Source organism: Lemur catta, chromosome 5 (assembly GCF_020740605.2).
Source record: "Lemur catta isolate mLemCat1 chromosome 5, mLemCat1.pri, whole genome shotgun sequence".
NCBI classification, from domain to species: domain Eukaryota; kingdom Metazoa; phylum Chordata; class Mammalia; order Primates; family Lemuridae; genus Lemur; species Lemur catta.
Window position 1 is genome coordinate 97,049,072 of NC_059132.1, and position 24,781 is coordinate 97,073,852.

The 24,781-nt window shown below is 35.6% G+C and overlaps 1 protein-coding gene and 1 long non-coding RNA gene across 3 annotated transcripts in view; one reads left to right on the forward strand and one right to left on the reverse strand.

Annotated features, from left to right (window-relative positions):
* LOC123638593 overlaps nucleotides 1-4,904 on the forward strand; it is a 36,902-nt gene extending 31,998 nt beyond the window's left edge. For both annotated transcript variants that reach the window (XR_006735408.1, XR_006735406.1), the window contains exon 3: nucleotides 4,810-4,904. This is a non-coding gene — a long non-coding RNA (uncharacterized LOC123638593). The remainder of the gene's footprint in view (nucleotides 1-4,809) is intronic.
* Nucleotides 1-24,781, reverse strand: part of SPATA5 (spermatogenesis associated 5) — a 236,264-nt gene that overhangs the window by 24,380 nt on the left and 187,103 nt on the right. The window lies entirely within an intron of this gene.

A 24,781-nucleotide genomic window follows, 5' to 3' on the forward strand; every position in this document is an offset into this window, starting at 1 on the left:
CAAAGTGCAGACTCAGTCTGTTCTTTGGCCACACCCTCCCTTTCCTGACTCCATCACTACCCTGAGCACGCTTTCCAGGGGCTCGTCCACAGAGATGTCTTTAACTCAGATGAAGCACAGCTTGTTCAAAGCTCAGAGGACACCACCAAATACTGTGCACTATAAAACTGATGCTCCATAAAGGCTTTCTGACTGATGAATGCCTGAGCAAGAGAGTAATTTTAGTGACCTCGGTGTACTGGTACTTTAAAAAAAAGTACTCCATGTGAATTACACTGTTTTCTTAAGGCCTCTCAACTCCTGACTGCTTAGGTACTCTCCTATTACAGAAGTCAGACCAGCAATAGCACAACCACTCCTTCCCTACTTTAGCCTTCAAAAATCAACAGTAGAACCTAAGCTACAACCCTGAATGTCAGAACAACAAAGCAGTTATAGGTTATTGTAACCAGGTCAATGTGTGATTTGTGAAGAAGTGATGTTTCTCAGAAACAGAAAATCTGCTTTAAATATGTTCACAGTTAGAGGGTAAAGGTTTTGTCAGAAAAAATATAAGTAAAAATAAAAACTGCTGGATATTTGAGCTAAAAAAAACTTTACAGTTGGCTTTGATTTTTCAGGATCAAAAAGTATTAAAAAAAATAAGACGATACAAAACCAAATGCATAAAATCTAAAGTAATTTAATGTTTCAACATATATTAAATTATCTTCTTACTTTAAATATTTTACTGCTGATAGAATCTATGCATCAAATACAAAGTAGTTTTCTCAAAAATAAGAATTACTTCAGACTATCTGGTTTTAAATATATAAGTTGTTAAGTATTCAGGAACTAAAATGCACTAATATCAAAGGTTAGTTTCAAGCTTCAGTGTGACAAAATACATTATAATCACAATGATTTCTTAGTATACTATTATCTGATTGAAATATGAAGATATAGCTACAAACTTACCAGCTCTGAATCATAAGAACACTGTGGAGCCAGTATTTCCTTCTGGGGAGGAGAGGAGCTATTTTATTTAACTCAATTCATTTAGGAAGACCTATGCATAAGTCATTGTTCTATGCTCTTGGGGGACAGGGAAACATAAAGACAACTTCAAGGACTCGGAAAGGCAGAAGGGAGAGAATAAGACAATGACATAATGCTGGTGTGGCAAGAATTATCGATGACGATGAAAATAGTCATTACTATTAGCACCACCACTACACATAAATTACCTAATTTATCCAACAATACAATGAAGTAAGTAGAATCCTCCCCCTCTCCTCCCTGGCTCCAATTTATAAATGAAAAAACTGATTTTAAAGCATTTAGGTAAATTTCCCTAACATCACACAGGCAGGGAATTGATGAATGCAGATTTAAATCCATATCTGCTTGACTTCAGTACCTCTTCTCTATCCACCATATTAGGCTGTCCCCACCACAGCTCAGATGAGGTAGAGAAAACATGTACTGGGAACTTGGTAACATTAAAGAGTAGATCCTTTAGGAATGAACTTTAAAAGAACATGAAGACTTGTAGACGGTGGTGTTGGCAGCAAGGCACTCCATGTGAAGACACACTCAAGTGAAGGCACAGAGGCAGCATAGAGTGGGCTGTATTATGGGACTCAAAAGTAGTCTGATAGGACTGGGGTGGGTTTCAAGCTATGTTCTTTGCAGTCCTCCAAGTTCTCCTGAGGTGTCTCAGGCCATGAGAAAGGATGAGAAGGGAAAAGGTTAAGAGTGTAGGAACAAAAGCGGTCTAAGAAACAGAACTCTGGGAACACTTAAGCTCAGCTTGATACTAGGGAGAGGAGTCGTAAAAGAGAGGAATAAGTAGAGGAAACTCGGACAGTCCCACAAGAAAACTGAAAGAGGGTTTTAGGTATGAATTTTGGCAGATGGGGCAGAAAGGTCAGGGAAGCTGAGGACCTAGAGCTGGTTACTGAGCTGGCGAGAAGGAAACAGATCAGCTCAGCAGTGTGTAGAGTGAGGGGGAGCCAGACTGCCAGGTTTGAGAAGTGAATTAGGAGTGAGGAAGCAGAGGCAGTAGGGATGCCAGACTTTTTAAGAACTTCGGTGGTAAAAAGGAGACAGGTTGTAACCTAAGAGTAACAATGATCTAAGGAAGGTTTAAAAAAGGAATACACTATCCTAAAGTGGTTGTAAAACACGAAATAGTGTTTCCAGAGTTAATTTTTAATTTCCTGAGTTCACTTCTGTTAAAATTTCAAATCATTTTGGCATTCACATCCTGGCACGCGTATGAACTTAATTGTGGAGATAAATGTAGTAGCAGCTCAGACGGAAAACAAAAGTCCACTGTAAAATTACTGGAATGGTTACATTAAGTTCTCCTCAAAGTTCTAATCTCCCAACAATTCCAACTATAACATAACAGTCTTTCCTCCAATGGGTAGAGTGAAGACAGGTGCCCCAAAATGTAGCACACAAAAAAACGTAGTAACACATACAATAATGATTATTCAAACAGTTTAGATCTTCTCCATTGTCTAATAATTTTCCTTTGTATTCACATTTTATTTGCTTTACCTTAAGTCACCCCCAATCATGCTGACATCTAATACTGATGATTATATTAGACCTAAAAGTGTTCTTAAACAAATGACAAATACTGACTTCCATTCCTGAAAGTCCTGCTTCTAATTTTCAGGAGGAAATTAAATAATGTATAAATCAAATACTGGGCCTAAGCCCAGACAGCTGAACATCGTTTTGTCCTTTCAAGGCAAAGAGGAAGTGTCTGCTGTGGCAGGGACATGCCAAGAGAAATAAAGCTTAACCTCAGCCCCATGTGAAAGTGATTTTAGATAATCGGGGGTGTCTACAAATAGGTTAAAAATGGGACCACATACTAGCACAGAACTTTCCATGGAAGTGAAAAAATGTATCAAGATCTAACCCCCACCTTAAAAACAAACTATATTGGGAAAACGGTACAGTCTTAGAAACTCTATATAAAGGCAGTAAAGGAAAGGGAAAGCAGACAGGGAGGAGAGTTGACAAGTCAAAGGGAAATTAAAATGTATTTCTGCTTATTATCCACTGTAGTCTCAATAATTTGATTTCTTTGTAATCACAATTGCCAAATTCAAAATGAGGTGTGTGTGAACAGGAAGAGGGGGAGGAAAGGTGGGAGTGAGAAGAGATCGGAAGAATGTAAGTGTATGGGTAAACAGGTAGGAGGATGGTGAAACAATCATTAGATCAGGGGTGGGCAAACTTATTCTGTAAAGGGCCAGACAGCAAGTATTTTGGTCTAGTGGAGAACACAGTCCCTCCTGTAACTGCTCAAATCTGCCCTTGTAGTATGGAAACAGCTATGGGCAGTATGTAAATGAACAAGTGTGGCTGTGTTCCAATAAAACTGTATGGACACTGAAATTAGCATTTCATACATTTTTCATGTGTCATGAAATACTCTTCTTCTTTTGACTTTTCTTCAGTCACTTAAAAATGTGGCCTCTTGGCTTGTGACCTTTACAAAAACAGGTTGTAGGCTGTATTTGATCCTCAAACTATAGTTTGTTGACCCCTGATTTAGACAGTTAACTCTCCATCATATAGTAAAACATTCCTATGAAATTGGCCTTGACTCAAATTTGGCATTCTAGTAAGAAAAACTGCTATTCTTTTTTTCATTAGCTGAACAAAAGGATGGTAGTAATGGTAGAAAACATTTACTTGGAAGATATAGCAGATTCTCCCCAACTCTCTAAAAAAGACAAGCATCTGCATTTTTTTTCTAGCAGGATATTAATACTACTATGAAGTCAAAGTTTATGTAATGAGAGACTCTGAGGTCAAATACTATATAACCATTAATATGCAGCACTATTCAGGGGTCAAGAATGACTTAAATTATTCCCTTTATAACAATTTAATATTTTATAAACATCCTCTGCAGCATAATGCTAGTCTGGAATTATATGTAAGTTTCCATCATCACCTCTACAGAAATCAGAGAACTAGTGACTAGAGGGATTCTTTGGTAGAACATATGCTTTATAGATCACATGGTGATAAAAACTTTATGGAGCATATGACCTAGACTTCCAGAAACAAAGCAAATATAGAGTGCAAGGCATCTATGTTTATAGTTTTTGTGAAGCAAAGTAATTTTTATATATTATGTGTTCTAATGCAGAACACTGACTTTTTCTTTCTGTGTCAAAGAAGAAAATTTCATAAAACACCCTGGTAGTTGTCTCACAACCTTAATATAGGAATATGACACTATTCCCTCTTCCTTTCCTTTCCTTTCCCTTCCTTCCCCTTCCTCCACTTTCTTCTTCTTCTCTTCCTTAAAAAATAATTAATTAATTAATTAATTAATCAGTTCTTCCCCTTAGTTCTTTGAGCAAATAAAGACTTCTTTGGGGAAGTGCCTCTTGGTGACACCAACTCTTTGATAAGCCAGTCATAGAGCCCTGCCTCTCTGACCTCAGAGGTGGCTGCATGACCTAGCTGGTCCAGTCAGGCTGTATCCTAAGAGTAACAATGATCAAAGGAAGGTTTAAAAAGAAATATCCCAAAGTGGTTGTAAAACATGAAATGATACTTACAGAGGCATATTTTTATGGACCAATCACTCATGGCATACTTGATCCTGGTCAATGTGTAGAGTATACTCATATTTGTTTTAGAGAACTTGGAGCGTGCTTTTTTTTATGTGCTAGCAAGTTCTTGGTCAGGAATGCAATCCTCAATTATAATACTGTTTGTATAAGAAAATACAATTCTTTCAGCAATGATCTATTAATGTGGTGGTCTGCTTTGTGGTGCTGTTTCTAGGAATCCACTATGGCGAAAAAGCTGTCTTAATCATCCACATGGAAACGATTGAGGTTGGAGGAGAGGAAGAACCACAGACAGGAGAAAGGCCAAGTGTGAAATAGGCAGTGGAGATGAGGAAAGACTCAGTGAGTAGCCTTTTTATTCTCTCTCTCCCACCTCCATTTCCTCCAGCCCTGTTTTTCTTTTTTCTTTTTTTTAATAGACTTTATTTTTAGAGCAGTTTCAGGTTCACAGTAAAACTGAGCACGAAGTCCAGAGAGTTCCCATACACCTCCTGCCCTCACATACACACAGCCTCCCCCATTATCAATAGCCCACCTCAGAGTGGTATATTTGTTATAACTGATGATCCTACATTGACACACTGTCACTCAAAGTCCACAGTTTGTATTGGAGTTCACTCTCGGTACTGTACATTCTGTGAGTTTGGACAAATATCTGTGACTTGTGCCTACCATTATATTATAGTTATGACACAGAGCAGTTTCACTGCCCTAAAAATCCTCTGTTCTCTGCCTCCCTCCTTCTGACCCCTGACAACCACTGATTTTTTATCTCCACAGTTTTGCTTTTTCCAGAATGTTATGTATTTGGAATCACACAGTATGTAGCCTTTTCAGATTGGCTACTTTCACTTACTAACATGCATTTAGGTTCTTCCATGTATTTTCATGGCTTGATAGCTCATTTGTTTTTTAGCACTGAATAATATTCCATTGTCTGGATGTACCAGTTTATTCATCCATTCACTTACTGAAGGACATTTTTGTGGCTTCCAATCTTGTTTTTAGTTTTGTTCTTTTGTTTTAATTTCTTTCTTGTGCTTCAAAGAACATCAAAAGTAGACAGGGCCTTAATTAGAAACTCATATAATACCCAAAATAGGTATTGAGACAACTGAGGCCCAGAAGTGTAGGGACTGGCCCATGGCATTGTTCCTTCGGCGGTGCATTTATCTGTGCCTTGCCTTTCACCATGTGACAACACCTAAAGGTACTGCTCTCCTCATTGGCAGCCTGTAGAACTAAAGATTGGTTAGTCTCTGGATTAGGGCATTTAACTCAGGTTTAACACCCCAAATGGCACTTTTTTTTTTTTGTATCTAGTATAAAAGAATATGATGCATATATCTTTTAAAATGTTGTAAGCCATTTCCTTTCTAATATTAGAGGCAAAATATTCAGGTACCTCTATCTTAGAAAGAAGGCATATTTTCCTGTTAGCTATGAATAATAATTACTCCCAAAAACCATGATGAAAAACATCCGGATACCTTTTTGGTTTTATCCACAAAATAGTTCAAAATTTTGCCCTCAAACATTCATACAGTTGTATGTTTAAATCTCTTAAAGATACCTTGTGCTCAATAAAAAGCAAAATAGAGTTACTGTGGCTAAGAAAATGAATTTCCAAAATGATGGTATTTTTCCAGAGCAAACAAAAAACAAATGAAAATACTAGGATTTGAAAATGTATGGTACCAACTGATCTGTAATTGCTAGTTTCTCAGGATTATCAAGACAGGTACAATATTATGCAATAATTGCCTTTTTTGATTATTGTGGCAGGCAGAATAATTCCCCTGTCCCCAAGACGTCCACCTCCTAATCCCTGGAACCTGTGAGTATGTTACATGTCAAGGGGGAATTAGGGTTACCATGGAATTAAGGTTGCTAATCACCTGATTTTAAGAGATGGAGATTATCCTGGATTATCAGGATATGTTGAATGCAATCAGAAGTGTCCTTTAAATATGGAACAATGAGGCATAGGTCTGAAACAGAGAGAGATGTGAAGATGCTAGGCTGCTGGCTTTGAAGATGGAGGAAAAGGCCATGAGCCAAGGAATGCAGGGGGCCTCAAGAAGCTGGAAAAAGCAGAGAAATGGATTGTGTTCCCTACAGGCTCCAGAAAGGAGCACAGCCCTCTCGATATCTTAATTTTAGCTCAATGAGGCCTCTGTCAGACTTCTGACTTCCAGAAATTAAGATAATAAATTTATATTGTTTTAAGCTCTTATGTTTGTGGTGATTTGTTATAGCAGGAATAGAAAACGAATACTTATTCATAAAAGAACATAACTTTATTAATTAAAATTGTAGTACGAAGTGTACTAATTAAAATAGTAGTGGGAATAATAGCTATTATTTATTAAGCACCCTTTATATATTATTTCTAATCTTCATAATGTCTATGAAAGTTAAGCATTACTATTGCCATTTACAGAGTCTCAGAGAGGTTAACTATTAATAACTTACTCAATGTAATACAGCTGGTAAATGGCAGAGCTAGGATTGGAACCCAGGTCTACTAAAGGCCACTGCCCATGCTTCTTCCACTAGATGAACCTGCCTCTTTAAAAGATTCTAGCACACTATTTATACCTCACAAGATAACATTAATTAGCATTGTACATGGTACAGTATATATGGCTCTATCAGAAATTTCAACTAACTTACTAACTAAAAGAAATTAACAAAGTTAAACATTTGTTCTTCTATAAATGCATACATATTAATTCTAATCCCTTAGTTATATTACTTTTATATTATAGTAACCCTTTAAAAATATTGCTTTCTAGTAGCTCATGTATTGATTGCTCAATTTGAGCCAATACGTAAGTTAATTTCTACTTATTGATGATCTATAGCTAATAATACTGGCAATAGCAATGATAATAAAAATTCTCACTTTTTGAACTCTTCATTATGTGCCGACCTATACACTGGATAGTCACTTCTGGTTTTCTCCAGTGAACTGAAGAATTGGATTAATCATAATCCTTGGTTCATGATATGTACAATTACTTTCTATGAATCATATAATTTAATCTTCACGATGACCCTAGAAGAAAGTATCTATTATTATAAATACTGTACCTATGAAAAAACTGCCCAGAGTCATAGAGCTAGCACATGTCAGAGACAGGATTTAAATTTGGCTTTTCCTAATTTCGGAGACTGAGTTCTTTCTCTTTGCTGTACTACCAACTAGTATATGTACTTTATATACGTTTCTTCTAGTTGAAGCTTTTAAAAAGAAACTTTCCCTTTTTCAACAAGAGATAATGCAAACTCACAATAAAGGAAAAATTAAAACATTTCAGATTTCTTTGCTCTGGTCCTAAATCCTGGGGTCTATTACAGTGTCCAAAAGATGTATGGTGCTATTTACATAAGAAATGTACAGATTAAGGTTTACAATTTCCCCTTAAAACCTCAGCATACAATTTACCGTGATGTGGAAACATAACTAATTTATGGACTGTATGTACCTAAGAATATGCATCAGTATTGTGCTTTATGATTTATCACATGCTTTATGTGTTTGTAGTTTCGTAAGTGAAAAATCAAGGCATAAGCCAATTAAGTCAAGTTACTTAAGAATGTAAGTTGGACTGCCACAGGACTTTCCTTTCCTTCCAAGTCATTTTCCTTGCTCCAGAGAGACCAAAGCAATGAAAAAAAGATTTGTTGTCAAGACATGGTTAAAAGAACAAACCAAACAAGAGCAGAAGAGGCCAGGAGAACAAATACTTCCTGCAAACTCGTCTGTACCACCTGTAGGGGGTCTCATCATTTGGTCTCTGAAGGCCCTAAAAATCATTTACCAACAGTGAACATATCAACTCAAGGAAAGAAAAGGAATGTTTTACAGAGTGTAGCTGTTTGGGTTGTCTGGAATACACATGAGATGAGAATGGTGGAAAATAGAGGAAGTAAAGAAAAAAGACAATGACCCAAAGGCCTACCTGAGGAAAAAGTACTGCAGAGAAAATTAATGTGAACATAATTCAATCAAAACACAAACTGTTTCTAGCACACTTGGATGTGAAGGCAGATATATCTGTGCAACTCAAAAAACAACAGCAAACCTGCTCAATCATGTAGTGTATGAGTTATACTGTTATTCCCACCCATCAAGCAACTTCCTCTGGGATTTTTCACAGAAAATTATGATCCTAGTATATTTGACTTTGACTAAAATGTTTCAGATCACAGTGCTGTCAGAACTCTGGTAAGACAGACTGATGGTTCTTCATTCTGGATTCTTGCCTCACATTCTTTCATATTGGAATGACATCCTCTCATTACCACACGGCCTTTCAAAACACATGGGCTATTCTAGTGGGGAGTCCAATTATCATTTCCAGATTAAATCAGTGCCTAAAGCACTTGTACCAGGGAATTGGGTAACAGGATATAATAGGGTTTTAAAAAATTATGTATTCTTTTATATAATTAATCTGAACCTTGCCCAAAGTAGCAACGATCCAAACTTGTTATCATCAGATATCAAAACTCATACCCAGGGTAAAAGGAAGTGACGAGTTCTCTTTAGCTCCAGCCTTGGTAAGTGCCTGGGACTCTTAAAAGTATCTGTTACTACAGTTACGATTCAGTGGTTTCAGATATTCCAAAAATAACATGCACTACTTCTTTCCAAAAGAAATCAGAATTTTCAGTGTGGTAAACTTTCACAAAAATGAAAGTGCACACATTCAGTCTTTCATTCATCAAGCATTTAAGTACAAATGGTGAGTCAGCACGGTTAGCCTTCTTTGATCAATCAATTCACTGTGAAGATTCTGAAGTTTTAACTCTGAATTATAAATGCATTATTTGTGGGAAATGGAAATGGTTCTCAGATCATTGCAGAATGGCAAATATTAAAATAATTGAGAAAACCCTTTAAGAATGCACTGAGTTACGAACACACTACATAGACTAATTCTTTGTGAGAGTGAATGTAAGACTAGATTGTCAAACAGGTCAGAAAGAGAAAGCTATAGTAGTAGTATAACTTGGGCAAAAATGTTGCATGGACAAGACTTCCAACATAGATAGTAAGTATATAAAGCAAGAAGACTACGGGATTACCACTAACCTCTGTATAGGCTAAATATCCTTTAACCAAAATGTTGGGGCCAGAAGTATTTGGATTTCGGGTTTTGGAATATTTGCATATATACAATGAGATATCTTGGAGATGGGATCTAAGTCTAAACATGAAATTCATTTATGTTTCATGTACACCTTACACAGATGATCTGAAGGTAATTTTATATACTATTTTAAATAACTTTGTGCATGAAACAAAGTTTTGACTACAACCCATCACATGAGGTCAGGTGTGGTATTTTCACTTGTGGCATCATGCCACAAAAAGTTTTGAATCTTGGATTTTCAGATTAGGGATATTCAATCCTATTTTCTTCCCTAGAAAATAGTATTAATTTACAACTTAAAAAATCTTCCGTAAGTACATAACACACATAAAGCTTCTCCCTTATCTTTATGTAATAGATTTATATTAGAATTTTACATATTGAAGCACATTTTCAGTGGAATGGGGGATTTTTATTTCAAAATATTAAGGGGGTACAAATATTTTTGTTATATGGATAATACAATGCTGAAGTCATGGATTTCAGTATGCCCATCACTAACTAGGACAGTGTTCATTGTACCCAATAGGTAAGTTTTTATCCCGCACCCCCCTTTTGTCCCCCCTTTCTTAGTTTCCAATGTCCTTTACATCTTTTTAGTCCGTGTGTACCCACTGTTTAGCTCCAACATATTAGTGAGAACATGTAGTGTTTGTTTTTCCATTCCTGAGATATTTCACTTAGGATAATGGTCTCCAGTTCCATCCAAGTTGCTGTGAAAGACATTATTTCATTCCTTTTTATGGCTGAGTAGTACTCCACAGTATGTATGTATGTATATATATGTATACACACACACACACACACACACACACACACCCCACACACACTTTCTTTATCCACTTAAGAATTGATGAACACTTAGTTGATTCCACATCTTTGCAAATGTGAATTGTGCTGTGATAAACATTCAAGTGCAGGTATCTTTCTGATAAAATGATTTATTTTTCTTTGTGATATTGCTAGTGATATTGCTGGTAGGTCTACTTTTAGCTCTGTGAGGAGTCTTCATACTGTTTTCCATAGGGATTGTACCAGTTTGCAGTCTATTTGCTATACCAATCATGTATAAGCATTAGTTTTTCTCTATATCCACACCAGCATCTGTTGTTTTATGACTTTTTAATAATTACCATTCTCACAGGGATAAGGTAGTATCTCACTGTGGTTTTAATTTTCACTTCCCTGATAATTAGTTATACTGAACATTTTTTTCATATGTCACTTGGCCATTTGTCTATCTTCTTTTGAAAAATTCTGTTCATGTCTTTTGCCCACCTTTTGATGGAGCTGTTTGTTTTTTTCTTGCTGATTTGTTTGACTTCTTTGTAGATTCTGGAAATTAGTCCTTTGTCAGATATACAGTTTGAATATTTTCCCCCATTCTGTAGGTTGCCTGTTTACCATGGTAATTATTTCCTTTGCTGTACAGAAGCTTTTTAATTTAATTAAGTCCCATTTATTTATTTTTTTCATTGTTGTATTTGCCTTTGGGGACTTAGTCATAAATTCTTTGCCTAGGCCTATGTCTAGAAGAGTTTTTCCTATATTTTCTTCTAGAATTTTTATGGTTTCATGCCTTATATTTAAGTCTTTAATCCATCTTGAATTAATTTTTGTATATGGCAAGAGATAGGAGTCCTATTTCATTCTTCTTGTGTGTGGCTATCTAATTTTCCCAGCACCATTTATTGAATTAGGGTGTCCTTTCCCCAGTGTATGTTTTTGTCAGCTTTGTTGAAGATCAGCTTTGTTGGTCATAGCTATATGGTTTTATTTCTGTGTTCTCTATTCTATTCCATTGGTCTATGTCTCTACCTTTATACCAGTACCATGCTGTTTTGGTTACTATAGATAGCCTTGTAGTATAATTTGAAGTCAGGTAATGTGATGCCTCCAGATTTGTTCTTTTTGCTTAAGATTGCTTTGGCTATTAGGGCTCTTTTTTTGAAACCAAAAAAGAATAAGAGGAAAGCTTACTCCAAAGGGATTGGCATCCTTCAAGCCATGAACTGTGCAAGATAAGCTATATAAAATGAGGTTGGCTGGCAGGGCCACCAAACAAGGCCACGGTGACCGAGCAAAGCCAAAGCCCAGGGACTATATCCACATGGACACCCCTGAAGCTGTGCACTACTGTGCCCCTGCTGGCAGAAATTCACAGAAGCCTTCAAGACCCCTCTTAGGTCAGTTTAACCAGAAAGCCTTCAATTCTTGATAACAAAAGGATCCTCATCTAATTGAAACAAAATGAAGAAAAACAACAGATGGATAGTTTTAACTATTTTCACAGGTTAAAAAAAAAAAAACCTAGAAAATGATAAAAAAGAATTGAAGAGCATCCTCAAGTCATTCCAACTATTATTTTCTTGCAAAGTTGGGAAGTCACAATTTGTCCTTAAAGGTATATCTAAGTAATGCTTTGGCCTTGAAAGTAGCTTGAAAGTGAGGGGCTTTTCTGGAGTGCTGTAGTCACTCTTCAGTATTGTTCTGCAGCAGACTACAAAGGTATCATTACTTGTGTAAAATCTGGTTACATCCTATTACCTATGTGAACATACCTCCATGGCTTTACTTCTTCACAGGTGTCACAAAAAATACCCTTAGAGAATGACTGAATGAGGGATAAAAATCACAGACTGTTGATTTTCAAGTGTAACGGACTTTGTGGTCTTCAAGATAAAAACATATCCTCTGAGTTTGAAATGCTAATCTGTGCATCCGCCTTTTAGGTTGAACATAAGAAGATAATAACATCTCTAGCTATGATTCTGAGTGTTCTTCTAATTGTACTTTGATCAAACTTCAGGTTAAAATAATTTGCCTGCCAAGATATGCACTTGCTGAAGGTTTTAATTCTCAAAATTATAGGTAGGCCTATAAAAGGTGGAGTTTAAAAAATATCACCTCTTTAATTTCATAAGCTACATTTTCTGCATTATTTAGTTGAAGAACCTGAAAGGAATGAATGAAGGGGAAAGCAATGTGCATTTAAATTCTTTGATGCACAAAGCACACAAGGTTTATATTTTTTCATTATATTTCTAAGCCTGACAAATAAATATTAAACATTAACCAGGTCACAAAATGTCTGGTTAGGGACTATGCTTCCTCACAGAGGGTATACAGGTAGTAAAGGTAATAAAATTGGCAGTTTTAATACCCACCACTGATAAATCATTTTTCAGACTCAACAGTTACTACCATGCTCTACTATTGTACCTTTTACATTTTCATGGGATGCAAGCAGATTGAATTCTGATGTGACATCCTATAACAATCATACTATACAAAAACTCAAATTCTCATGGCATTAAGTTATCTGTTTTTATCCTTTAACTCTGTGGTCTCCAACAGAGACCATGGCTTGTTAGGAACTGGCTGCACAGCAGAAGATGAGCGGTAGGAGAGCAAGCAAAGCTTCATCTGTATTTACAGCAGCTCCTCATTGCTCACATCACTGCATAAGCTCTGCCTCTGGTGGCATTAGATTCTCATAGGAGCACGAACCCTACTATAAACTGCACACGCCAGGGATCTAGGTTGCGTGCTCCTTATGAGAATCTAATGCCTGATGATCTGAGGTGGAGCTGAGGCGGTGATGCTAGCACTGGAGGGCGGCTGCAAATACAGATTATCATTAGCAGAGAGGTTTGACTGTATAACAAATGTAATGCACTTGAATCATCCTGAAACCATCTCCCTACTCCCCAGTCCGTGGAAAAATTGTCTTCCATGAAATGGGTCCTTGGTGCCAAAAACATTGGGGACTGCTGCTTTTAACTTATCTTTTAGTTTTATTTACCAGAAAAAGATTGTATCTGGAAAGCCATTTAAAACTATAAAATTGCTCAACAGTTTCTTTTATAGAGATGACATCGGAAAAAGAAAGGACAGCATTAAGGGGGTCAAAGGATGTATTACAAGGAGTGCTTGAAATGCAGGCTCCCCCACCCAAAATACAATGCTATTTGGATGCTCCATGTTTGTCTCAGGTCATACTTACAAAGGAAAAAAAGACACTATTCGTTACTAATTTCAAACTTCAGAATGTAAAAACTGGAGTTTCCAACTTTTATTTGAAACTAAAGCAAAGAAATTTCACTAAAAAAGAGACTAATATATTTATGTAGGTGCAAACTTGTCAAGATGGAATTTTAGTGTGTATTTCATATATACATAGGTACCTAATCTCACTATGCAAGCAATGCCACAACGTTTTGCTTCTGTGAGTTTATGAAACTAATGGGTAGCCATGTTGTGCTTCTGAGAAGTAAGAATGAAATAAGCCATGTGTTCAGCAGTGTTTTTTTGCTAGAATAATCATTTTTAAACTGCTTTGCAGAACCTCCAAGGTGCCTCTGAAGTCACACCACAGGGAGGAAGGAGAGGTATATAGGTGGGACAGGCCCCAACCAAAACAAATTCATTCTTATCTCTTTTACATAAAAGACTTCCCATATAAGGTTATTTGAGGGAGGAGAAATAGTCTGTTGCTAAAATCTTTCGGAAACTACTCATCTGAAGTTTCAAAAATGATAGAAAAGAAATTAAAGCTTTCACGGAGAAACACAGCTCTTGATTGGTAGAAAGAGGTAAAAAGAATATATGATTGTTTCTTGAGACAATAATTTGCTTTTATAATTCACAAATGTAGCTGATGTAATCTTTACCTACTAGTCTTTCTTATTCTTTATTCTCAATTGAAAAGTAGAGTCAAATAGTGACAACCTGGTAAGAATGAGTTTCCTTGCCAGCTTTTATAGAGGAGCTTAAAAATGTCTTTTCTGGAATTTCTCTTCAACATCACACTGGGAATTCCCTTCACTGCTCTCATGTGCTGAAGTGCTTGTTTTCTGGATCTCATGTTTTTTCCTTGTTTTCAGTGGAACACATTTACCAGTAGCTGCCTAAAAAGAAGTGCCTGAAGATAAATTTGTTTTAGATCTTACATGTTTGAAATGAATTTATTCCATCTCCACATATGATTTCATCATTTGTATAGAAACAGAACATTAGGTTGGAAATAGTTTCCCCTCAGAAATTTAAAGCATAGCTTTCTTATCTTATAGCTACTACTGCTGCAGTTGAAAAGTTTGTGCCAATCCAAATTTTTAGTCCAACCAGGAGCAGTGGCTCGTGCCTGTAATCCCAGCTCCTTGGGAGGCTGAGGTGGGAGGACTGCTTGAGGCTAGAAGTTTGAGGCTGCAGTGAGTTATGATCATGCCACTGCACTCCAGCTTCGCCAACAGAGTAAAAAAGCAAAACAAAACAAAACAAAAAAAATGGAAAAAACAAAAACAAAAAGCAAATTCTTAGTCCTTCATATGTGACAGTTTGGGGCTGGACACTTGGTGGAGGTGTTCAATCTAGAAATGTAATATTCAATTATTGGAAAGAAATTCTAATAGTTTTCTCTCTGCTAATTTCTTTGTTTCATTTTTCTGAGACCTCTATCAGTCAGATGTTACCACCTCTACAGTTCTCACCTCTTTGTCTTTGTGTGTGACTTTCTGGGAGATTTCCTCAACTTTATCTTCCAATTCTTTTATTACATTTTTTATTTCTACCTGAACATTTTAAATTTTCAATTAAGGAGCTATTGAACATTCTTTTTTAGAGCCTCTGGTGCTTGTTTTGTCTTCCGTGAAACCAGTCCTTGGTGCCAAAAAAGTTGGTGACCTCTGCTATAAGGTATCTTTGTTAATTTTGAGAAAATGCATGATATGAAAAATATTTTAGTTGCAGCTAAATTTGAAGTTTTAATTTCTAAGTGTGTAAGTGCACATAAGCATGTTGTGGCAACAGAAAAACTTACCAAACATAGGTTAAGCTGTATCAGTGTTAACCAAAAAAACCATCCTAGATTGTTCTCCATATGACTTTACTATAGTATTTTGTTAGTGTATTTCTTTTTATTGTTTCTCCAAAATGAGATATGCTGAATATGTAAAGGGACACACCGATACTCACTTGGAAACTGAAATCCTGAGATTAACTCTTAGCTGTAGTCTTTGACTATATCTGAACCAACTTTAAAAAGCAATCTTTATTATCATACTACTTTACTTTTTGGAAATAAAATAATTATTTAAAATCTTTTACTGATTAATTATGAGTCCTTTCTTTCTTAAGAACACGCTCTCAACTCATGTTGATTTGTCTAAGCCACTCCTTTTTGATCCTCCACTAATTATACAATTTATCCACAGGAAAATTTTACCAACAAGGGCCAAAAGATAATGAGTGTGTCAACAAAAAAGAGAAAGTGAGCCACAGATTCTGATACTCAAGGCCTTTTCAGTAATTCTCAGCAGCAGCCTTTATTCTGTTCCTTTGTTTCCTCTACCACTCCTTCTAGTCACAGGTTATTTTTACAGTAATGATGCTGTAAACATGGGAAATACTTCTGGGGGAGAAAGATGGGTTTGGGTGAGCTCAATATAAATTAATTAGTAAGAAAGACAGAAGTTCATATTGTGAGAGAATGGAAGCTGTATCTAAGATGGACATCTGACTTGTCCTCAAAAATCAAAAGTACAATGTCTGAAGTTCCAAACTTTCAAACTATAAAATTTTATTGGACAGATGTTCTGATTTTTCCACAGTGATGATTTATGAAATTCTTTTTGAAGTTTTTTTTGCAAATGACTTAGTTTGCTTGAATGATTTAGACTTAAAAATACAGACTGCTTAAAATAAAGAGGAGCAATGCAAGGTCATTGGTAAATATTTAAGCTAGCCAAATCTGTCACTGGTTTACAGAGAAAGCAACTTAGGGTTCCCTAGCAGGTAACAGTTATTCTTCATGAATGCATGAATCAGTAAACAACCCACTGCATATAACTGCTAAGTAAACTTGAATTCTAATCACAAAAATATTATGAATGTGGTTCTAGCTGGTATCAAATAAAGAAAAATGTAGGGTATGAAAACATTAGCCCAAAAGAATCCCAATAGTTTAGGGCAATATTTCTATATAACCTGGATGCCATTTAACATCTGTTGCTCAGTTTTTAAATCTACTTTCCCCCTACTTTCCTCATAGGGGCAAACAAGAAAGAATCATGGTCTTTTAATGTTATTTTATGCTTTAAGCTCTTCTAATGTGGGTAGAATTACTAAAGAATGCTTGTATCTACCAGGATATATTCTACTAGATATGCTCTTGAGGTTCAAACAATAGAAAATAAAGTACATGAAAAAAAATTACTTTAAATTTTGGCCTTATTATTTTATAATGTGGGCCTTGCTGTGTTTTCCGTAGGCAACTTCTCCTAACATTAGCTCTAATATTGTTTAAAAATTATAGGTAATAATGTAATGTAAGCATCATATACTGGATATAAAACCTCAGAATTTTAAAGATAGGCTCTCAGGAATGATTTCATTCAATATACAGATATTAAAATTCAAAGAGGTTAAAGCTAGGCCAGGTGAGATAGCTTATGTCTGTAATTCTAGTACTTTGGGAGGTCAAGGCAGGAGGATCTCTTGAGGCCAGGAGTTTGAGACCAACCTGGGCAAAACAGTGAGACCCTACAGCTACAAAAAAGAGAAAAATTAGCTGGGCGTGGTGGTGTGCACCTATAGTCCCAGCTACTTGGGAGGCTAAGGTGGGAGGATCACTTGAGTCCAGGAGTTTGAAGTTGCAGTGAGCTACGATGACACTACTGCACTCTAGCCTGGGAGATAGAGCGAGACCCTGTCTCAAAAAACAAACAAACAAATAAGCAAACAAACCAAAACAATAATGACAACAAAAACCCCACAACCTCCCCTACCCCCCCAAACCAAAGAGGTTAAAACTTGCCCACAAAGCTACTTAGCAGCAGAGCTTAGAGAATGAGATTCCATATTATTGCCCATAAGTGATATGACAAGGTTCTTGAATCCAACAAAGCTTAAAAAATAAAGAAGCTTCTCTCTATACTGTTCTTCTTCATTTAAAATGTCTCTCTCCTTATCTATAACCTCCTGTTAGTTATCCTGTGTTTTAAAACATGGCTAGATGGTACTGCCATTGTGTGATCTACATATAAAATACCACATGTGCCCAAGTTAAAATCACTCCTGTTGAGTAGGGTGTCCCTGTGTCTGAGAATGTTTTCCTATTCATGCAGGCAGAAATACCTTACTCAAACACAGTAGCATAATTTTCAACGGAAAAGTATATTTAATACCTTATTAAATATATTTTGGAAGAAATAATTGATAACTTATTAAAATGAAAAATTTGTGCTCTGCAAAAGACACTGGAGAATGAAAATATAAGCCACATATTGGAAGGAAAGCTTTGCAGAAACATTTCTGATAAAGGACTGCTATCCAAAATATACAAAGAACTCTTTTTTTTTTTTTTTTTTGAGACAGAGTCTCGCTTTGTTGCCTGGGCTAAAGTGAGTGCCGTGGCGTCAGCCTAGCTCACAGCAACCTCAAACTCCTGATCTTAAGCGATCCTCCTGCCCTAGCCTCCCGAGTAGCTGGGACTACAGGCATGCGCCACCATGCCCGGCTAATTTTTTCTATATATATTTTTAGTTGGCCAGAAAATTTCTTTCTGTTTTTAGTAGAGACGGGGTCTCGCTCTTGCTCAGGCTGGTCTCGAACTCCTGACCTCAAGCAATCCACCCGCCTCGGCCTCCCAGAGGGCTAGGATTACAGGTGTGAGCCACCCGAGCCCGGCCTACAAAGAACTCTTAAAACTCATTAACAATAAGAAAACATATAACCCAATTACAAAATAGAGAAAAGATCTGAACAGACAGGTCACCAAAGAATATATACAGATGGCAAAATAAGCATATGAAAAAATGCTCAACATTGTATGGCATTAGGGAATTGTAATTAACAAATGAGATACCACTATGGCTAAAATCTGAGACAGTGCCAACACCAAATGCTGACAAGGATGTGGAGCAACAGGAACTCTTATTCATTACTGATGGAACTGTAAAATGGTACAGCAACTTTCGTACACAGTTTGGTAGTTTCTTATAAAACTAAACATACACTTACAAATACGATCCAGCAATCACACTCCCTGGTATTTTCCCCAAAGAGTTTGAAACTTAAGTCCATTAAAAAAAAACCCTGCATACAAATGTTTATAGCAGCTTTATTCATAATTGTCAAAATTTGGAACCAACCAACATGTCCTCCAATAGGTGAATGGATAAACAAACTGTGGCACATCCATATAATGGAATTCTTCAATGATAAAATGAAAAGAGCTATCAAGCCACAAAAGGCATGGAAGAATCTTAAGTACATACTGCTAAGTGAAAGAAGATTTCAACTACATGACATTCTGGAAAAGGCAAAACCACGGAGAGAGTAAAAATTAGTGGTTGACAGGGGTTTAGGAGCAAGGAGAGAGAGATGAATAGGTGCAGAATGGGGCACTTTTAAGGCAGTGAAACTGTTCAGTATGATGCAGTAATGGTGGATATATGTTATTATACACTTGTCAAAACACACAGAATGTACAACACAAAGAGTGAGCTCTAGTGTAAACTATGGCCTTTAGTTAATATTAATAATTATAATAATACATAAATGTTGGCTCAACAATTGTAACAAATGTACTACACTGATGCAAAATATTAATAGGGGACACTGGTGGATTAAGTAAGGGGTAGATGGCAACTCTTGGTATTTTCCATTCATTTTTCTATAAAGTTAAAACCTCGCAAAAAAGCCTAAAAATGTGTGTGTGTGTATATATATGTGTGTGTGTATATTAATTTATATATGTAAAAGTGCCATGTAAGGATAATTCTAGCCACTTTAAGGCCCATTTAATAGAAAGAATAAACATTTTTTATAGCGAGGCAAATTTTAGAGATAAAATTCCCATACATAACTTTCAAATTATAAAAATGTTATCACTGAAAAAAAAAATTGGTCCTTTGATAATAGAAAATAGTACTTATCAGGTTTTGTAAACAAATAATTAAAAAAGTATCTTAAGCATGTATGTTCTAGATTTGGGGGGAGGGTGACCAAATATTATTAAATACTTTTCTTTTGAAATTCTTTATTTGATAACTTCTAATATATAATGTTTCCAAAAATTTTGCATAGGGATGTCAAATAAAGAACAGCTTTTTACAAACGGCAGAAATTGGTTACTAATTTTATTCTTGAGCTCAGTTGTCTTTTTGGTGTTTGTATAGAAAATTCCAATTTTTAATACTTTTACCCATGAATTTCCCCTTAAATTGGGGCCTGCACACCAATAGCCTTTTAGGAACAAATCCCTGTTTTCAACCACAGTCTTACAGATTATACTAGAGCTGCCACACTGAAGTCCAGGTGAGGGGCCCTGGGATCCTCCCTTCTGTGTTCCTATCCCCTGGCCTGAGACAACCCCGAGGAACCCAATAGCTTGAAGAGACATAGTTTTAAACTCGCCTTTAAAATATAAGGATTTCCCAATTATAAAATCCCTTACTAGTGAATTTTCCACTCCTATTATCTATTCTTTAGCTCCCACCCCAAAGTCCCTGAGGCTAATAAGAATCAGTAAACTATAACTGCAGCGTTTAAAATGAAGGTAGACTAATATTATAGAGTTAATAAAATGTATCATGTAATTTGATTACAACAATGTGAACACAACAGAAAAGACTGGAAGTCCTTTCAACAAATTGTAAATAGTTTTGCTTATTTTCATTGGATGCTTTTTTATGTACAAGTTGGTGTAGAATAAACCAAGGAACCTTGAGTCCTTCAAGTATCTCAAAAATCAGCAGAAGAGGAAAGCTAAAGGGGTTAAGAGTAAGAAAAGCTATAGGAAACAGATTAGAAGACTTTTTGAGTACTTTTCTATACACTTTTTAATATAATGTGAAAATCCACCAGTTAAAAATTTCATTTGAAAAAGTAAACTTTTTTTTTTAAATGCAGATACCTCTGAGAATGATCCCGATTATTTGGCTTTATAGTGAATTAATTCAATCAGATTGTTTTCTTACCAGACAATTGAATGCAACTGTCAAAAAAAACCCCAAAAAACTTAGCAAGTAGGTCTGGAGGATGCTGGGGGTGGGGTAAGGAACTTGGAAGATGAAAAGTAAAAAGCTACAGGAAAAGAGAAAGTGAAGACAAACTTTGTCTAATCTAATCTTGCACAAGGCTGGCTCTATGACTAAGAAAAGAAAAAAAGAAATCCTTCTTTTTCTTTTGCCCTAATCATGCATGTTCTTCTTCCAGGATCTAAAATTCAGTCTACTACTGTTAGGTTAACTATACTAGGGGTGTAATTTCAGGGGACTAGCTTGGGAAACTAACGACCACAGAAGCATTGTTTCCAAAAATAAATGCATTCTGAATTCTCAAAAGGCAACTTACAGTAATTGTTGGTAAATTAGGACAGACAATTTAGGCTGACTGGATGGCTTAAGTAACAGAATTTTATTTTCTTACAGTTCCAGAGCTGGAAGTCCAAGATCAGGGTGCCAGTATGGTTGGTTTCTGGTGAGGTCTGTCTTCCTGGCTTTAGATGGCCACCTTCTCACTGTGTCCTCACATGGCCTTTCCTCAGTGTATACGTGTGCAGAGAGAGATTTTCTCTCTTTCTTATAAGGCCACCAATTCTAGTAGATTAGGACCCTACTCTGAGGATCTTATTTACCTGTTTATAGACCCTATGTCCAAATACAGTCACATTGGGGGTTAGGGCTTCAACAAAGGAATTTTAGGGGAGTATAATTCAGTCCAAAGAGACTCAGTAAGAAAATTATAAGCAATTACCACTGGAAAAAAGAAGAAAGAAAACTTTAAAGTTATTAGGCATTGATCTCTCTCTTTCTTTCCTTTTTTCTTCTTTTACTCAGCCAGTGGCTTTCTCTGTAAAGTATATAAAATGGGAGCAATATTCCCTTTTATTTTATTCTGCATTTTGTGTCTTTTATATGGCTATAAACATGGATTACATATTGATTGTCTAAAGTACTGGCTATCAAGGAAGAAAACATACCATCTTCATGGGTGATTACCTTTCAAGTCCTAGTAAGTTTATATACAGAGGTATATTTAAACATAGCTTTACAGATGTATTTAGATCAGGCAGCAAGTCAATCAATTATTCAAATTCCTGAAATGTTCTGTTTAGGCCCCTTGGGGAGGTCCTTAAGATGGATCATTACTGCAGTAGCAAAAACGAAAGTTCAAAATAATACGGAATATAGTTATATACTATTTTATGCTATAAACTACTACAGAAAAAATTATTATAATGAAGTGTTTTGGTACTAATTTTTATATCTAAGAGTTTGTTTGACCTATTTTATTTTTACAGATTCAGGCAAGAAATTAAATCTAGGCAAATGAAATACAGTTTTTGCTTTTAAATATAAAATGACTCCTTAAGGATTCTAAGTGAATAAAAATATGCCAAGAGGCTACTTTTGCTACCACTGAAAGAATGTCCTATCCAAATGCCAAAAACAGCGTGAATGATTTTTAATTTTGAAGAAGAGAAAATAACTAATTTATGTTTTGGAACTTCTTCAATGTTTTTTAAAGTAGCATGTGAATTATACCTAATATGTTTTTGCTCCTATAAAAGCAGGGAAACTTTCCTATGAATATAAAAGTAAAACCCATTTTCCAGAATTTAATAGTAAATAGGGAGTTAGCTATTATTAAAGAGCATCAGAAATAATATTTGGAGATTAAAAGCATAAACAAAACAAAGGAAAACCCTATGAATTTTAATTTTTTTCTACTTTTCCTTCTAGCCTAAGTCAAGGTTAAATTCTGTTTTTCAATCTCCAAAACCTAGTAGAGGGTATAATTAAAAACAATTTAATAACCACTGCATTGCAACTCTGAACAACCACTTTGTAGAGTGCTAGTAACATTTTAGTAGAATGACATCTTTTAGAATTCTGAATTACTGTCATTTGGGGATGAAGAATGAGAACATGCCCCGTGTGCCCACCATACACTGAATAATAGACATGTGGTGCTTTTGTCTTTAGCATTAGACTTCTGAGGCTTACCTAAAAACACTTGGGTTCAATCTAAACCTAAAAGAAGGGGCAAAGTACTTAGGTATGCTTATGTCCTAAATGATTATTCTAGTGGAAACAGAAACCCTCAACTTTCTAAAGTTGCTAGGTTCACTATTTTTTTTTAATTAATAAGACTTATGTAAAAAAAAAAGAATTACGCTGTAGGTGAGAAACTGTAAATTAACTAAAGAATATGCTGAAACAGGGACATTGTACATTTTGTAATGAAACATTAGCTTTACACACTTGAAAAGTAAAAAATAGAATACATCTTTAACAAGGAAAAATAAAAATAGGGATTACAGATGTTTATAAATATAAATCAGATAAAATAAATGCTGAAATGCTGCATATAACTATGAAATATAGTTAAAGAACATGCCATTAAAACTAAAAACAAGATATATACATGAAACATTATGAGTATTCATAAAATCTAAGGCTACAAAAAATGAAAAAATTAGGCAAATTGTAGATGTTTTAATATTAGAGATCAAACTGGATTTGATTATAAGAATACAACAAAAATGATTTACTGAGCACTTGTTATGTGCTTATTAGGATAAGCACCTTACATGAATTATCTCATCTAATCTGCACAACAACTCTATGAAGTTGGGATTTCTCTTACCCTTGTTTCCACCTGAGGAAACTAGTCACATAGCTACTAGGAAATGGGCAGGCTTGGCATCTGGAGTCACATCTTATTCCGTAAGCCATGTGCTTAACCATAATGCAATTTCACACAGTAAATAGTGTTCTTAAAAGAAGAAATGTTTTTCACATACGTTGGTAGCATATTTTTCATGTATAGATCAAGAAGGATTATTAGAAATTAGCCTTCTATCACCTCAAATAACCAAACAAAAATATCTGACTCTACCAGAATCTATGCCACAGAGTTAACAGCATGTTTTACACATCTTTTTTTTAAATTGTAAGTTTCTCTCAAATTGATAGAACCTCCAAATTTTATCACTGTTTTGAAGATGAAGAAGCACAGATTAAATGATTTGTACAAGAATTTTGGAGAACCAGCATGAGGATATAGACAGACTGAGAATCTGGAAGAAGACAAACAAGGTAGAATGCTAAAATGCTCAAATCAGCATTACCACTGGCTTCACAGACACTGATTTACCCTCGATACCAGCCTTGGAGACTAGATTATCAGGTAGATCCTGACTAACTTGTTGCCTGGATATACTTCTTCCCTATAAAGGGGTTTCCATATTTGGGTATAAAATGTTACAAGCTTGTTGTTAGCCAGCCTCTCATTCAACATCTATTTCCTTTCTGACTAATGCTTCTTGTGAGCTGACATGACAGCAGTTTTAAATACCTGGCAAGGAGTCAGTAACACAGGTAAGGCAGCACAAGGTGTTCTGGAGGATGATTAGTTTTGGTGTAAACATCCTATCTGAAATAGCCTTCAGGTAAGCTGAATGTACTTTTGTTGCCAATTTAAGTTGAAGCTCAAGTCTGGAAATACAGAGAATCTCTATATACTGACAGTACATTATATTTCCATACACTATAAGTTTTTAAAACTCTAAGTTATAATGAACAACATTATAACTTTGTAACCTTCACTTACTTTTCCCACAAGAGAGTATGAGGAAAAAGTCAGCTGTTGCAATATTTCCATTTTATAATACTTTTTATCCAAGTGCCCCTAAATCATAGATATTGAACTCGACTAGCTGTTAGGAAGTTGCAAAGCAAAACAACTAAAGATAATCAGAAAAAAAAATCATTAGATCTTGGAATTTCTGAGCAGGTAAAACTTTCATTTCTATTCAGTGGAAAATTATTTGTTTGTTAAGGAGAATTTAACTAAAATCTGAGTTCTATACACTGTCAGAGTCTATTAAGGTTCCTATTCTTCTGGTATCATCATTAGGATCTCCAGGCCACAGAAGCAAGTATTTAGAAGTACTGACTTAAGAGCCCAAGATCCCAGCTTTCTAAATGTACTGTAAGAGAAGCATAACGATGT